Here is a 15772-nt window from a genome sequence, read left to right as displayed (position 1 = left end):
CTGCATGAATTCTAGTGAAAATTGACGACGATAATGTCTGCTGATCAAGGATTAAGAAATGTCCTCACAACAAGTGCTATAGGCTGGTGCATTGAATTTTGGGTATATCAATATTATTATAAGGTAAAGTGATGCAAATATTGCTGACAGCTCTTCGCCGTGCATATATTTAAGTATGTAAAATGTAGATTTTAGTATCCGTCTGTTAACCCATTATATATTCATGTACTATATATTATTTTTCAAGAATTTCTAATTTTGATTCAGCAAATTAGTTCAAATGATAAATTCAGTGGCAAGTACGAGGGCACTTTAAAGTTTCAGTCATTTCTCTGTTAGACTAGCTTCCATAGTGTCATTTTCCATGAGGAGATAGATAAGTGGAAAAAAAAATAAGTTAAGACGATATCATATGTGATTTCTGAACGATTAATATCCTGTTCATGTAAATTTGCCTCAAGTCTTGAACTGTTTGCTTGCCGTAATCCAAAGAATAAAGGCCCCGATCTCATTGCATTTTTTTCCTTTTTAAATTTGTTTATGTTTCCTTTCCTTTTTAGTTTCTTTTTTTCCAAATTTTGCTTTAGAGAAATAAAAAACAACAACAACAACAACCCAGTATAATCCTGCAAGTGGGGTCTGAGGAGGGTAGTGTGTACGCAGACCTTACCCCTACCATGAGTAGAGAGGCTGTTTCCAAATAAATCTCCGGCATCCTTCCCACCAAGAACTCCCCACCAGAAGTTTCAACAATTTCTGTTAAATAACTAAATATATTAAGGAAAGAGCTTAGAGGAAGAAAAAGAGGGGCAAATATATCAAGTTTGCACCTTCATATTTTGTAATACCTTATTCTCTCCTTTTCATTATTTTTAATTTTTTGTTTTTAGTTATTCCAGTTAAGATGCGTTGTTTTGTCTTATATTTAAGACGAAATATTTTTCATTAAAAAATCTTAAAAAAGATGTAAAATCATAGTATATACTTTGCGGGAAGTTAATGATTAAAGGCAATTCCGAGTCAAAATTGTAACGGTGAGAACATGGATAAACCTAATAGAGGGTAAAGTTTGAACCTTTTTCACAAGTACAAAGATAATTTTGGACCTTTTCTTATTTTCCTTTAAAAATTATGAAACTAATTTTTAGCCATATTCTTAATATATTTTCATGACACACTAGTTTTGCTTCATTAGAGTCAACACCTAAATCCACGTTAAAATTGAGCAATAACTAAGATGCTATTCATTAATAAAAAGAATTTCTCTCCTGAAAATAAAACATAAAAAAGTCAATAGTTAAAAAGGAACATAATATTTGAAAAAATAAATCTTTATATTTATGTGGAAACCAACTGAAATGTCGTCCTTCAGTTCTAAGAAATTCCAGCTTAATAAATGTAATTGCAAAACACTGGGACAAACCAAAAAAATTAAGGCAAAACAATAAAATTTCCCATAAATCTACGGTCGTTTGGATCAGTATCACGTGACAAAGATTGTAATGCAGCAAAGATAATACGTAAACTAATAATCATTGAAAAATTACTTTTCCTTATGTTGGTAAATTACATCTCAGACACTATGAATCCTCCCCGGGCCCACGTCTTGTGGCCCCAGTTCAGTCCGAGGACAGGGCAGCAGCTTCAGAGGATGAGCAGTGGAGGCTTGAGAGGTTCAAGAAGTACACGCCTCCTGTATTTAGTGGTCTAGCATCAGATGATGCTCTGGGGTTTCTGGCGGAGTGCTACCGTATCCTCCGCACTATGGATATATCAGGATCGAGTGGGGTTTCTTTCACTGCCTTTAAGCTTCGAGGAGCAGCTTATCAGTGGTGGCGTACTTTTGAGTTGGACAGTTCAGCTGAGGTAGCTTCCCTTACTTGGACTCAATTTTCAGATATATTCCTGAAGGAGTATGTCCCTCAGAGTCTCAAGGATGCATGGCGCACAGAGTTTGAGCATTTGCGCCAGGGTACTATGACTGTTTTGGAGTATGCTGTCCATTTCACTGAGTTGGCTAGGCATGCACCAGCTTTGGTTTCTACAGTTCGTGAGAGAGTTCGCCGGTTTATTGAGGGGCTCATTCCCAGCATCAGGTCTAGCATGGCTGGGGAGTTGGAGATTGCTATCTCTTATCAACAGGTGGTGAACATTGCTAGGAGAGTAGAGGGTATGCATGCTCGAGACAGAGAGGAGAGGGAGGCCAAGAGGTCTCGAGAGTCGGGCCATTATTCTGGTGTCCGTGCTCCAGCTGCAGTTCGTCATGGTAGGGGTTATATGAGTCGTCCTGTTCATTCAGCTCTTCCAGCAGCCAGTGGTATTCCAGCCCCTCTTAGACCTCAAGAGCCTTATTATGCACCTCTAGTATCTAGTGCGCCTTCTGCACGGGGTGCTTTCAGTGGTCAGTCCAGACCTGGCCCGAGCCAGTCATAGCCGCCACGTCCTCCTAAAGCTTGTTTTGAGTGTGGTGACACACGTCATATGGTGCGGGATTTCACTAGAGTTAGGAGGGGTGCACTTCCACAGACTTCCCAGCCATAGCGTGTCCCGCAGAGTTCCCAGGCTATGGTCACAACACCAGTTGCTACCCACCTGCTTAGCCAGCTAGAGGTGGAGGTCAGGGAGTTAGAGGTCGCCATAGAGGGGGAGGCCAGGCCAGATATTATGCCCTTCCTTCTCGTACCGAGGCTGTCGCCTCCGATTCTATCATCACAGGTATTGTCCTGGTCTGTCATAGAGATGCATTAGTTTTATTCGATCCATGCTCCACTTATTCTTATGTGTCTTCTTAGTTTTCCCTTTGAGTTCCCTTGTTTATGTTTCTACTCCCGTGGGAGATTCTCTCATTGTGGACTGCGTTTATCGGTCGTGTTTGGTTGCTCTTAGTGGTTTTGAGACCAGGGCCGATTTATTATTGCTCAACATGGTAGATTTCGATGTTATCTTGGGCATGAACTAGTTGTCGCCCCATTATGCTATTCTTTATTGTCACGCCAAAATCGCGACGCTGGCTATGCCAGGTATACCGTAAGTAGAGTGGAGGGGTATTTAGATCACACTCCCAGTAGAGTTATTTCTTTCCTTAAGGCTAAGCGAATGGTTGAGAAGGGGTGTGACGCATATCTAGCCTATGTGAGAGATGTCAGTTTTGATACCCCTACAGTTGATTCAGTTCCAGTAGTACGGGACTTCCCTGATGTGTTTCCAACTGACCTTCCGGGTATGCCGCCCGACAGAGATATTAATTTTGGCATTGATTTGTTGTTGGGCACTCAGTCCATTTCTATTCCTCCGTATCGTATGGCCCCTTCTGAGTCGAAGGAGTTGAAGGATCAGTTACATGAATTGCTTGATAAGGGTTTTATTCGTCCCAGTGTATCACCTTGGGGTGCTCCTATCTTGTTTGTGAAGAAAAAGGATGGTTCTATGTGTATGTGCATTGATTATCACCAGTTGAACAAAGTTACAGTGAGGAACTGGTATCATTTGCCTCATATTGATGATTTGTTTGACCAGTTACAAGATGCACGAGTGTTTTCTAAGATTGACTTGCTTTCAGGTTATCAATGGTTGAAGATTCGGGAGCCATATATCCCGAAGACTGTTTTCAGGACTCGATATGGTCATTACGAGTTCCTTGTTATGTCATTTGGGCTGACCAATGCCCCAACAGCCTTCATGCATTTGATGCACAGTGTGTTCCGGCCATATCTTGACTCGTTCGTCATTGTCTTTATTGATGATAGTTTAGTATACTCTCGGAGTCGGGAAGATCATGAGCAGCACCTGAGGACATTGCTTCAGACTTTGAGAGAAAAGAAGTTATATGCAAAGTTCTCAAAATGTGAGTTTTGGTTGGATTCCTTGGCATTCTTGGGTCACGTGGTATTGAGTGAGGGGATAAAGGTGGATCCAAAGAAAGTGGAAGCATTACAGAGTTGGCCCAGACCATCCTCAGCTATAGAGATCCGCAGTTTTCTTGGCTTGGCGGGTTATTACCGTCGATTTGTTGAAGGGTTTTCATCTATTGCAGCGCCTATGACCAGGCTGACCCAGAAGGGTGCTCCGTTCCAGTGGACATAAGAGTGTTAGGCGATCTTTCAGAAGCTCAAGACAGCTTTGACTACAACCCCATTTTTTATATTGCCTACAAGTTCGGGGTCTTATATTGTCTATTGTGATGCCTCGAGGATTGGCCTTGGAGCGGTATTGATGTAGGACGGTAGGGTGATTGCCTACGCGTCCAGACAGTTGAAGGTACATGAGAAGAATTATCTTGTCCATGATCTCGTGTTAGCTGCTATTGTTCATGCCTTGAAGATCTGGCGTCATTATTTGTACGGTGTTCCTTATGAGATCTATACAGATCACCGGAGTTTGCAGCATCTGTTCAAGCAGAAGGACCTTAATTTGCGCTAGATGAGGTGGTTAGAGCTACTGAAGACTATGATATCACTATCTTGTATCACCTGGGCAAGGCCAATATGGTGGCCGATGCTTTGAGTCGCCGGGCAGAGAGTTTGGGGAGTTTGTCTTATTTACCAGCAGCGGAGAGGCCATAGAGATGGATGTTCAGGCCTTAGCAGCCAGTTTGTGAGATTGGATCTTTCAGAGCCCAGTCAGGTTCTAGATTGTGTGATTTCTCGGTCTTCCTTGTTTGATCGTATCAGAGAGCGTCAATATGATGACCCTCATTTGCTCGTCCTCAAGGATAAGGTTCTGCATGGTGATGCTAGAGATGTAACTATTGGTGATGACAGGGTGTTGAGGATGCAGGGTCGGGTATGTGTACCCAATGTCGATGGGCTTCGGGAGTTGATTTTAGAAGAGGCCCATAGTTCACGGTATTCCATCCATCCGAGTGCCACGAAGATGTACCAGGATTTGAGACAACACTATTGGTGGAGGCGGATGAAGAAAGATATAGTTGGGTTTGTAGCTCGGTGCCTCAATTGTCAACAGGTAAAGTATGAGCACCAGAGACTGGGTGGTTTGCTTCAGCAGATAGAGATTCCAGAGTGGAAGTGGGAGCGGATCACCATGGACTTCGTAGTTGGACTCCCACGAACTTTGAGGAAGTTCGATGCCATTTGGTGATTATGGATTGGCTGACCAAGTCCGCGCACTTCATTCCTGTGTGTACCACCTATTCTTCGGAGCGGTTGGCGGAGATTTATATCCGGGAGATTGTTCGTCTGCATGGTATTCTAGTTTCTATCATTTCAGACAAAGGTACTCAGTTCACGTCACGGTTATGGAGGGCCCTACAACATGAGTTGGGTACTCTGGTGGAGTTGAGCACAACATTTCCCCCCCCCCAGACGAACGGACAGTCCGAGTGCACTATTCAGATTCTTGAGGATATGCTTCGTGCGTGTGTGATGGAGTTTAGAGGTTCTTGGGATCAGATCTTGCCACTGGCGGAGTTTGCCTACAACAACAATTATCAGTCCAGCATTCAGATGGCACCATATGATGCCTTATATGGTAGGCAGTATAGATCCCCGGTGGGTTGGTTTGAGCCGGGTGAGGCTAGATTATTGGGCACAGACTTGGTTCAGGATGTCTTGGAGAAGGTTAGGGTGATTCAGGATAGACTTCGCATAACCCAGTCCAGACAGAAGAGTTACGCGAACTGGAAGGTTTGTGATGTTTCCTATTTGGTTGGAGAGTAGGTTTTGCTTCAGGTTTCGCCTATGAAGGGCGTTATGAGATTTGGGAAGAAGGGGAAATTGAGTGCAAGGTTTATTGGTCCTTTTGAGATATTGAGGCGTGTTGGGGAGGTTGCCTACGAGCTTGCCTTACCTCCCAGCTTGGCAGGAGTTCATCCGATATTTCATGTTTCTATGCTCCGGAAGTATCTCGATGACCCGTGTTGGATTTCAGTTCAGTCTAGTTGGACAAGGATCCATCTTATGTTGAGGAGCCAGTGGTGATATTGTACAAGTAGGTTCGAAAGTTGAGGTCAAAGAACATTGCATCAGTAAGGTTCAGTGGCGGGGTCAGCCGGTCGAGAAGGCGACCAAGGAGACCGAGCAGGATATGTGCAGCCGTTACCCTCATCTTTTCACTACTTCAGGTATGTCTCTATGCTCGTTCGAGGACGAACAAATACTTTAAGAGGGGGAGGATGTAACGACCCGGCCGATCATTTTAAGAATTAATGCCCCGATCCCCTATTAACTACTTTTCCCGTGTTTGTTTCTGCTATTGTGAGTTGTCAGGAGGATTCGTTTTGAGTTTCGGAGTGTTTTGACACTTAGCCCTAAATGAGATCTTAAGCTTTAAAATTTGGACCGTAGTCGGAGCAGTGTGAAGACAACCTTAGAATGGAATTTCGTCGATTATGTTAGCTCCGTTGGGTCATTTCGGGTTTAGGGGCGTGTTCGGATTGTATTTTGGAGATCCGTTGCTTATTTAGGCTTGAAGTGCCGAAAGTTGAATTTTTGAAGTTTCCGAATCGATAGTGAAATTTTGATATTGGGGTCGGAATCCGATTTTGAAAGTTGTAATAGCTTTGTAGTGTTGAATGTGACTTGTGTGCAAATTTGGGGTCAATCGGACTTGGTTTGGTTGGTTTCAGCATCGGTTGTAGGATTCTTGAAATTTCAAGTTCTTTAGGCTTAGATTGGAGGGTGATTCATGGTTTTATCGTTGTTTGATGTGATTTGAGGGTTGGAATAAGTTGGTATGATGTTTTAAGACTGGTTGGCATGTTTGGTTGAGGTCCTAGGGGCCTGGGGTGAGTTTCGGATGCTTAACGGATTGGAATTTGGACTTATGCAAAAGCTGAGTTTGCTGAACCTGTCATAACTGCACCTGCGTGTGTGGGACCGCAGGTCCGGCACCGTAGAAGCGGTTTGGGAACCGCAGGTGCGGTCTAAGGCTTGAGTGGAGTTGGTCGCAGATGCTGCCCAAGGACCGCAGAAGTGGACCGCATCTGCGAGTAAATGGGCATAGGTGCGAGAATTTGGACGTTTAATGAAATATCGCAGGTGTGGGTTATTTATCGCAGAAGTGGAAATCACTGGGCAGAAAAAGAGAAAATTGAGGGTTTGAGTTCATAAGTTGGAAAATCAATTTGGAGCTTGGTAGAGGGCGATTTCTGGAGGGATTTTGAAGAAAGAAGATTGGGTAATGAATCCTAACTCTAATATTTTTCTAATACATTAATCTATTGTTAGTTTTATCGTTAAATTTCGGGTTTTTGATGAAAAATTAGGGAAAATTTGAGAAAGGTTCTTAAGCTTAATTTTTGGGTTTTGGTCAAGATTTTGGTATCGGATTGGAGTGATCTTGGTATGGCTCGACTCGTGAGTGAATGGGGGTTCATAATCCGTAACTTTTACCCGATTTTGAGACGTAGGCCCGGGGAGGATTTTTTGGCGTTTTTCTATTTTATTGCCTTAGCTTCGATTTCATTAGCTAAATTAGTTGTTTGTAGTTGTATTAACATTATGATATTAATTTGATTAGATTTGGGCCACCCGGAGTTCGATGCTCGTGGCAAGAGCGTGATTTTGGATTGATTTTGAGCCGGTTCGAGGTAAGTGGCTTGCCTAACCTTATGTGGGGGAACTCCCCTTAGGATTTTGGTGTTGTTGTTATATGAGTGCCATGTACGTGAGGTGACGAGTGTGTACACGTGCTAATTGTTGGAAAACCCCGTTTTCATTAAGTAAATATCTGTATTTTCTTGTAATTGAGCAATACTTGTACTTGAAACCTCCTATTTAGCGTAGCAAAAGCATGCTTATGTGATTCAATTGTCTTACCTGCTTTAACTGCTTACTTGTACTCTGTGGAGCATGTTTAGAGTAGAATTTTCTGTCTAATTCTCGAATAGAACTGTAAATTCTTTCTTGGGATTGTTGTGTGTTTACTTGGGACTACGGGACGACTTCCCGGAAGATCCCCTTGCATGTTTATTTTGGGACTACGGATCGGTATTCTAGGAGATCCCCCTGCACTTTTATGTTTGGGACTACATGACGGCACCCGGGAGATCCCCTGTACTGAATATTTACTTTGGGACTACGGATTGGTATTCCGAGAGTTTCCCCTTGCATATTTATGATTTGGACTACGGGACGATATCCGGGGAGATCCTCTGCACTTTTACGTTTGGGACTACGGGACGATATCTTGGGAGATCCCCTGTTGCTATCTCTGTGTACTGAGTTACATTCTTTTTGTGATTTTGTTCTCTATTAACTGTTAGTGCCTTAATTATACTGTCACATTTTGTACTTTTTACCACACTTTATGTATATAACCAGTAGGGCCCGAACCTTCCTCGTCACTACTCGACCAAGGTTAGGCTTGGCACTTACTAGGTACCGTTGTGGTGTACTCATGCCCTTTTCTGCACATATTTTTCGTGTGCAGATCCAGGTTCTTCGGCTTAGCCATACTATTAGTGACGCAAGGCGATTCTCAGAGACTTCGAGGTATATCTGCAGCGTCCGCACACCGAGGAGTCCCTCTCTATTCTCTCTTTTAGCTATAGACCTTCTGTAATTATGTTGTTTAGACTTCCGGAGTTAGACATTATGTATTTCCTCTATTTTGTGATTCATGAGATTTCGGGTTTTGGGAGTGTTAATATTGATTGAAAGTGTTGTTATTTGTATATGCCGAGCGACATCTTAAATTTTCTATCATATTAACCGTAAATTGCTAATTTCGTATCTTTGTTCCTTTTTCCGTAAATTGATAAGCTTACCTAGTCGTAGAGACTAGGGTGCCTTCACGACATGTTCATGGAGGGTGAACTTGGGTCGTGACAAAGATGATCGTTGACTATAAAGTATAACATGGATAAATGACTCTCCAGATCGACTATTCAGTTCAAAAGTGTCTGTTAGGACAAATCATGCTAAAAATGGAATTGTGCTAGCTTTTACAGGAGTGCCACAATTTAAAAGATCAAGAATGTGAGTGAGCTAAAATGACAAGTCAAGTATAAATTTTTACGAGATCGGAATAAGTCATAAGGATAGAATAAGAGGTTGAGAAGTTGAAGATGAACCTAAATCAGTCACCCCTCAAGCAGTCATAAATATATGTATATCTCTATACAAGGCTCGATAGAAGGGTTAAATAACAATGTTAAAAGTACAAAGCTGATGAGTAAGTTTAATAAAAGTAAAGAGAGAACTATAAGAGCCAAGGTGCAGAATGTATTTGGTTCCACGAGCATTAGAATAAAAAGTTATACAATGGCCAAGGTTGTTGAATAAGAATTCCTAAAGCAAGAACATATGGAAAGTTATAGACGACTAGGTATTCGTAAATATGTTGCATACAAAAGGCGTCACGAGATTCAGTGTGAAGGGAAAACTTAGTCAAAGATATATGTGGACCCTTCTCAGGTTTGTCCCAATAGATGATGTGCAGATTGCAGAGGATCTATCCTACAAGGAGATTCGAGTGGCTGTCTTAGATCGACAGATCCTTAGGTTGGACCAAAAAGGCAGCCTCCGTGAAGGTTTAATGGAAAGAACGTGGAAGAGATGATGTGGGAAGCGGAGGAAGAAATGAAGTCTAAATACCCCACGTATTTCAAACTAAAGACATGACTCGAGATGAGATAGTCAAACCAGTAGGTCATCAGGTGAGCTCTTATTTTTTACTTCTAGTACTTATGATTGACAGTTGTGTGAGGCCAAGTATAGACATTGGCCTTGTATGGCATGTATCATATATTTTCTGGTTGTGTGCAGGTTGGTTTAAGTCCAGTGTATAAAGGAGGTTATGGCAGAATTTTTGCATGTCTCTAAGAGTTAACATTTGAGGATGAATGTTCCTAAGAGGGGAGGATGTTACACTCCGTGCTTTCATGTTGTAATGCATCCTAAGTGAATCAATATAAGTTGGAGAGTTTAAGGACCTTTACCAAGAGAATGATGAGTTAAAACATGTGTTAAGAAAGTATCGTGAGGGTTGGAGACTAATAAGTGCATCAGTTAATATTCGAGAACAAATGTTCCAAAGGGGGGAATGATGTTACACCCCATGTTTTTGTACGTAATGGTACGTCGTAAGTAAACTGATGCAAGATTATAAATGAGATAATATTTGAAAGTATATAAAGTAAGTTAATCATATTACCTTTGAGGTTAAAAATATTAATACCATTAACAATAAGTACCAAGAGGGTTGGAAAGTTTATAAGCTAAAAGAATTGAAGAAAATACGTTTCATCGAAATCAACAAGTTGGAAATATTATAACATATACTTTTCGGGTGAGACTAGGGTGATTAACATGATAAGGAGGTTATGTTATGAGTTATTTTAGTATTATCATAGTCGTGTGTTATGCTTTGAATTCAAGGGAGTTGTGGAACAAAAGTTGGCAAATGTCATCACAAGTTACATTTGTTATTGTGCTGAAAATTAGGTCAAATATAGTTGAGCATTTTTTCCAATATACTTGGAACTACGAGATGATCCACCTACAAAATTGAAGATATATGAGTCTAGTTTTCATAGTATTAAACTATTTGTCAATATGACACTGGGATAAAGAAATATTTATATTTTTGCGAGACTGCATAGGTGAAGTAGTTGTATCACCTACTTGCTTTAATGAAAGGACCAAATAAGTCCACCAAATGGGGCTATTTGGGGTTGGCCAAAGGGCCCTTTTAATGGCTGATTTCCTTCATATATTTTACGCATTATAGAGCCAAAAATTAGAGATACACCCTAGCAAACATCTCCCAAAAATTCAACACAAAACCCTAAATAATTTTCTCTTCTTTTCAAGTTCTAGTTGGAGAAAAACCTAAGAGTTGAAGAACCAAGTTAGGAGCTGAGATCTTCACCAAATAAGGTAAGTATACTTCCCTCTTTCATCTCTTTTTTCTTCTAAAAAGGTAGATAAATTTGTTCCGTAATAGTAAGAACTCGCGGGATGGTGATCAGAAGCTGTGAGTTTGAGTTGTTCAACTTGTAATGGACTGTTTTGTGGGATGTTGTTTGTTGTTGTTGGGTTGTCTGCTTTGCTACTGTTTTTTTGAAGTTTGGTAGGAGAAATGGTGTGTAGAAAAATCACATAGTGGTGGGATGGTGGGCTGGTTGTTCTTTATTACATATTTGGGTTGTTTGACACTACTATGGTTGTCATTTTGTGCATGAAGTGATTGTGGTGTGTTGGGCTATTTTATGGCATTTTGTGACGGATATAAGGTTGAAAAATAATGTATATATGTTGTTATTGTTCTGTTCTTTTTGTTCTTGTTGTTGTTGTTGTTGTTGTTGTTGGTTTTATCTTGAACAGGGAGGAAGTAAAGATTATAGGGGAGATGCTGCCTGTTTTAATATAAAATAAGCTTGTCGTTCGATGTACGGTAGTTGCATCTTTCATAGCTTAATGATAGACTTAATATCATTGCTATAAGTTAAAGTGCAACGAGACGAGTTCAACATGGTTATTAGACAGATTGTTGTGAGCACGTAATTTTTACCCTACGAAAATATTCCTACAAAATTCACAAAAAAATAAATTTTCTAATTATTTTTAATTTTTACAAAAAATTTAGGAATTTCTTGTTAATTGTTTGCTTGCATTTAGTTGCATTTTGTGCATTTTTAATATCTTAAAATCATAGAAAATACCATAAAAATGTTCAATTCTTCGTCCCATAGTATTTTAGATCTTTATTGCATTTAGGATTTAATTACGTAAATTAAGTGCATTATCTAATGAATATCACAAAAAATACAATAGTCATGTTTACATTTTAGCTTTTAGTTTCAAAATTAATAATTTTATTTCATTAGTGTTAAGTTAATTAATTATTTAAATAGTAATTTGGAATAGTAAGTAGGTCAATTTTGCAAAATAGGATTAATTTGAAATATTGAGTGAAGTGACTACAATTTAAACTTGAATAATTGTGGAAAAAAGAAGGAAATTTTACTTCCTATAGAATAGGTTAACCCCATATTTATTTAAAATAAATACCATTTAAATAAATTATCTCCTATAGATATGTTATATGATTTATAGCAAAATTTCTAATTTTAGGTATCTCCTACACTTAAGCCATTTTACACGCTATATTTTATTTTTCTCTCTCCATTCTCATATTTTCTCTCTCATAGATACCCGTTTTCCATACAACTTTTCAATACAAGTTCACCCCCTCTCTCTAAATTGATACAATATATTTTTCATTCCAAATCCCCCTGTAATCGCGCTAAAAATCAGAATCCTCCTCACCCACAACGCTGCTTCCTCCTTCCCCAATCTCGGGTAAACCCTAATTCGATCTTCATTGTACTGATTTGTTTCTATAAGTAGTACGGTAAGCAATTGTATTTTTTTTATTTTCGCCATTTTTGCTTATTCTCAACATCTCTACTTACAAAATTGTATCTAATCAACAGTACACAAGTCGTATTCTCACAATGTCTGAGAGTACAACCCGCAAGTTGATTACTAGAGGTGTACCCACTAAAATTCTCAATTTCGATGGTCCCTCTTTCTCATTGCAAATCACTCAAGGGGAATTGGATGCAGGTTTAGCCAAAAATATGGCTTTGGAGAAGAGAACAAAAGCTCGACATGAAAATATCAAAGAAACCCAAGTCGAGAAATCAATGAAGGAGACAAGAATGGCGAAAACGTAAAAGAGGAAAATCCATATCTCTGAAGCTTCATCTGTCAAGGGGAAGGAGGCTGAAGCAAGTAAAAGCTCAGATAAAATTGAAGAAAAGGTAATTTTCTGATGTATTCTTCTTTATTATTAATGTATTCAGTTGTATTTATACGTACGTATATGTATTCTGATGTATTTTTATAGTTGTATTTTTAAGGATTTTCAAGGTTCCCATCACTGTTTTTATTCTACTTTCAATGTATTTATTTGTTGTTTGCAAATGTTTAATTTTCCAATATGTATTTAGTTGTATTCATATATATTCATATGTATTCATGTTAGTTATATTTTATGTCATGTGTGTTGTATGTAGTTGTTTTTATATGTATTTAGACTTTTCAGTGTATTTAGTTATATTCGTATGTATTCATGTCAGATTTACTGTTAAATATGCTGTGTATTCAGTTATATTTATACTTCTAAGTGTTTGAAGTTGTATTCATATGTATTCATGTCAAATTTACTATGAAATATGCGTTGTATTCAGTTGTATTTATATGTATTTATTCTTGTTAAATGCAGGGAATTAAGTTTTTTTGTGAAACACCAGCCAATATTTGCACCGCATATCAGTGTATATACTAACACTGACATAGTCTCTGAGCTAAAAGAGAACCTTACTCCAGAGCAGTACAAACAGCTGGGTAATACTTGCTTTGGAAATTTTCTTCAAATGAAGCGTTGTGAAGTCCAACATCAACTCTTTAGATGCTTCATGGCTCTCCAATTAGAAGTAACTCCTAACAATGTATTTGTAATACACGTCAATGGTACTTCATTACATTTCACATTAAGGGAGTTTGCACTTGTGACTGGCCTCAAATGTGTTGGTAATGATGCTGATTTTGAGTTCAGTGAAAAGGTTCCTAACCGACTTATTGAGACTTACTTTGGAGGTGCTAATCTTGTCAAGAAGAAACATTTGATGAAATGCTTTGCTGACAAGAAATGAAGTCCCGGCAATGATGGTGATGCCTTGAAGATATCTTTGTTGTATTTCATACACACCTTCATTTTTTCATCCGAGAAGAACAATACAACCATACCAAGGCTACATTTTGACTTGGTAGAGAGTGGGTGTTATTTTATATATCATTGGGGTTTAAAAGCATTTGAAGCGCTGACAAAATCGATTAGCAAGAAGATGGATGCTCAGAAGAAGTATTACAGGATAGTTGGGATGCCCCTAGCTATGCAAGTGTGGTTTTATGAGTGCTGTTCAGATGTTGATCCCAAAATTTCACTCCGAGTTGATGACGTGGTCCCCAGAATACTCAATTGGAGAACCACCGAAAATCAGCCAAACTTTGCTTATCTGATGAACGACATGTTCAATGACAACGGAAACATGGTAATATACAATTTGCATCATGGCTAGTTTAGATTTTATTAATAATTAATTCTGCATACATTTGCATACAGAAGTATACAGTTGCATACAGATACATTTTTTATGCTTTAATACCTGCTGTAATACCTGTTGTAGTTTTTTATGTAGTTTCTGATATAATATTTGCTGTCATATTCTTACATGTATGTTGCATACAATTGCATACAGATTTTGCATACATTTGCAGGGGATGCATACAACAACATACAGTTGCATTCAGTTGCATAAATATGCTGCATACACTTGTATACAAATGCATACAGAAACTGCATACATTTAAATACAGCTACTGCATACATTTGCATTCATATGCATACAACAATATACAGCTGATGTAGCCTTCATTATTAATTCTTCATACAATTGCATATTATTTCCCAATCATTAGTGCTGCATTAATTTCAATACAAATTTCAGTTTGATTCCAGATCTGCATGTGTATGTTTGTAGTAAGACTTTGATTGTATTTCGTTTTTCAGATTGTTTACAAGGACATCCATCCAAGCGATATAGAGCTTGCCATTACTCAGATTCCTCCTGTAGGCACTGATGTTGAGAACAGACCTACTCCTGCTCATTCAGACAAGTCAGGAGAGGATTCGGATGACTTTTCTCCTACACCTGATCTTCAATGTAAGAAGAAACATGTTGAAAGTGTTGGTCCATCTTCATCACCGCCCTATAAAAAGCGCAAGGAACACGAAAGGCATCATAATGAAACAGAGTATCAATCCAAGATTCCTCCTGTTTGTGTATCCGAATTTGGACAGAATGTTTTGCATGACAATCAGCTGTCATATTCCAAAAATGATGAAGTATCTTCTTTGAGGAAAGACCTAAATTCATTCAAAGAATACGTGAGTATTTAACCACATATTAAACATTACAATTTAGTGCTTAACATTCATATATTTTTGGCGCAATCTTCTAATTATTTCTGTCTTGTTAAGGTTGTGGGAGAGTTCAAGTCTCTGAGAACATTGATCAATGATAACTTCAAGATGCTTTCTGCCATCTTCAATAAAATCAACAAAATGAAAGTTTACACCAGAGAAAGGAACCCATAGGGAGACGTGATGATGGTATTGACACAGATGTCGGAGATAATGTTGAGGTTTAATATTTTTAACATCTTTAGCATTTGTTTATATCTCCTGTTTGCTGTTACAATTAAATAATTGTATTTTAAAAGTTGTATGTATTCGACAAGCATTTAACTGCCTCACTAAAATGATAAATGTATTTGACCAACACATGCATTTAAATGTATTCATATGTATGTTAACCTTAATATGTAATTGGAATTAACTGTTGTATTTAAATATATTCAGCCGCATTTAAATATATTCTGATTTGTTATTCTTGAATATGTGTGCTGTATTTCACTAAGATTTCCATTACCAAAATCTGTTTTCTTACTGTAATTATATGTATTTAACTGTATTCTTAGACTAAGTTACTACACTAACAATGATACATACAACTAACAGAAACCAGTGCTTAATGCTCAATGTGTGGAGTCAAGAGGTGAGGGAAATACTACATCAGAGGTGACGTGCAACATACCATCTATAGGTCAAGAGGGTGTATCTATAGAATTCTATGTATCTCAATTTAAGCTGGACGACAAGTTTCTTCCTAATCAAATTCCAGAAACTAGAATTGTGATACACAACAGTGCAAAAAAAGCTGAATCAACCCCAGTACCTCTCA

Source organism: Nicotiana sylvestris, chromosome 10, assembly GCF_000393655.2.
Source record: "Nicotiana sylvestris chromosome 10, ASM39365v2, whole genome shotgun sequence".
In the NCBI taxonomy this organism is placed as follows: Eukaryota; Viridiplantae; Streptophyta; class Magnoliopsida; order Solanales; family Solanaceae; genus Nicotiana; species Nicotiana sylvestris.
The sequence above is the reverse complement of the archived record's forward strand: the minus strand, read 5'-3'. Positions refer to the sequence as shown.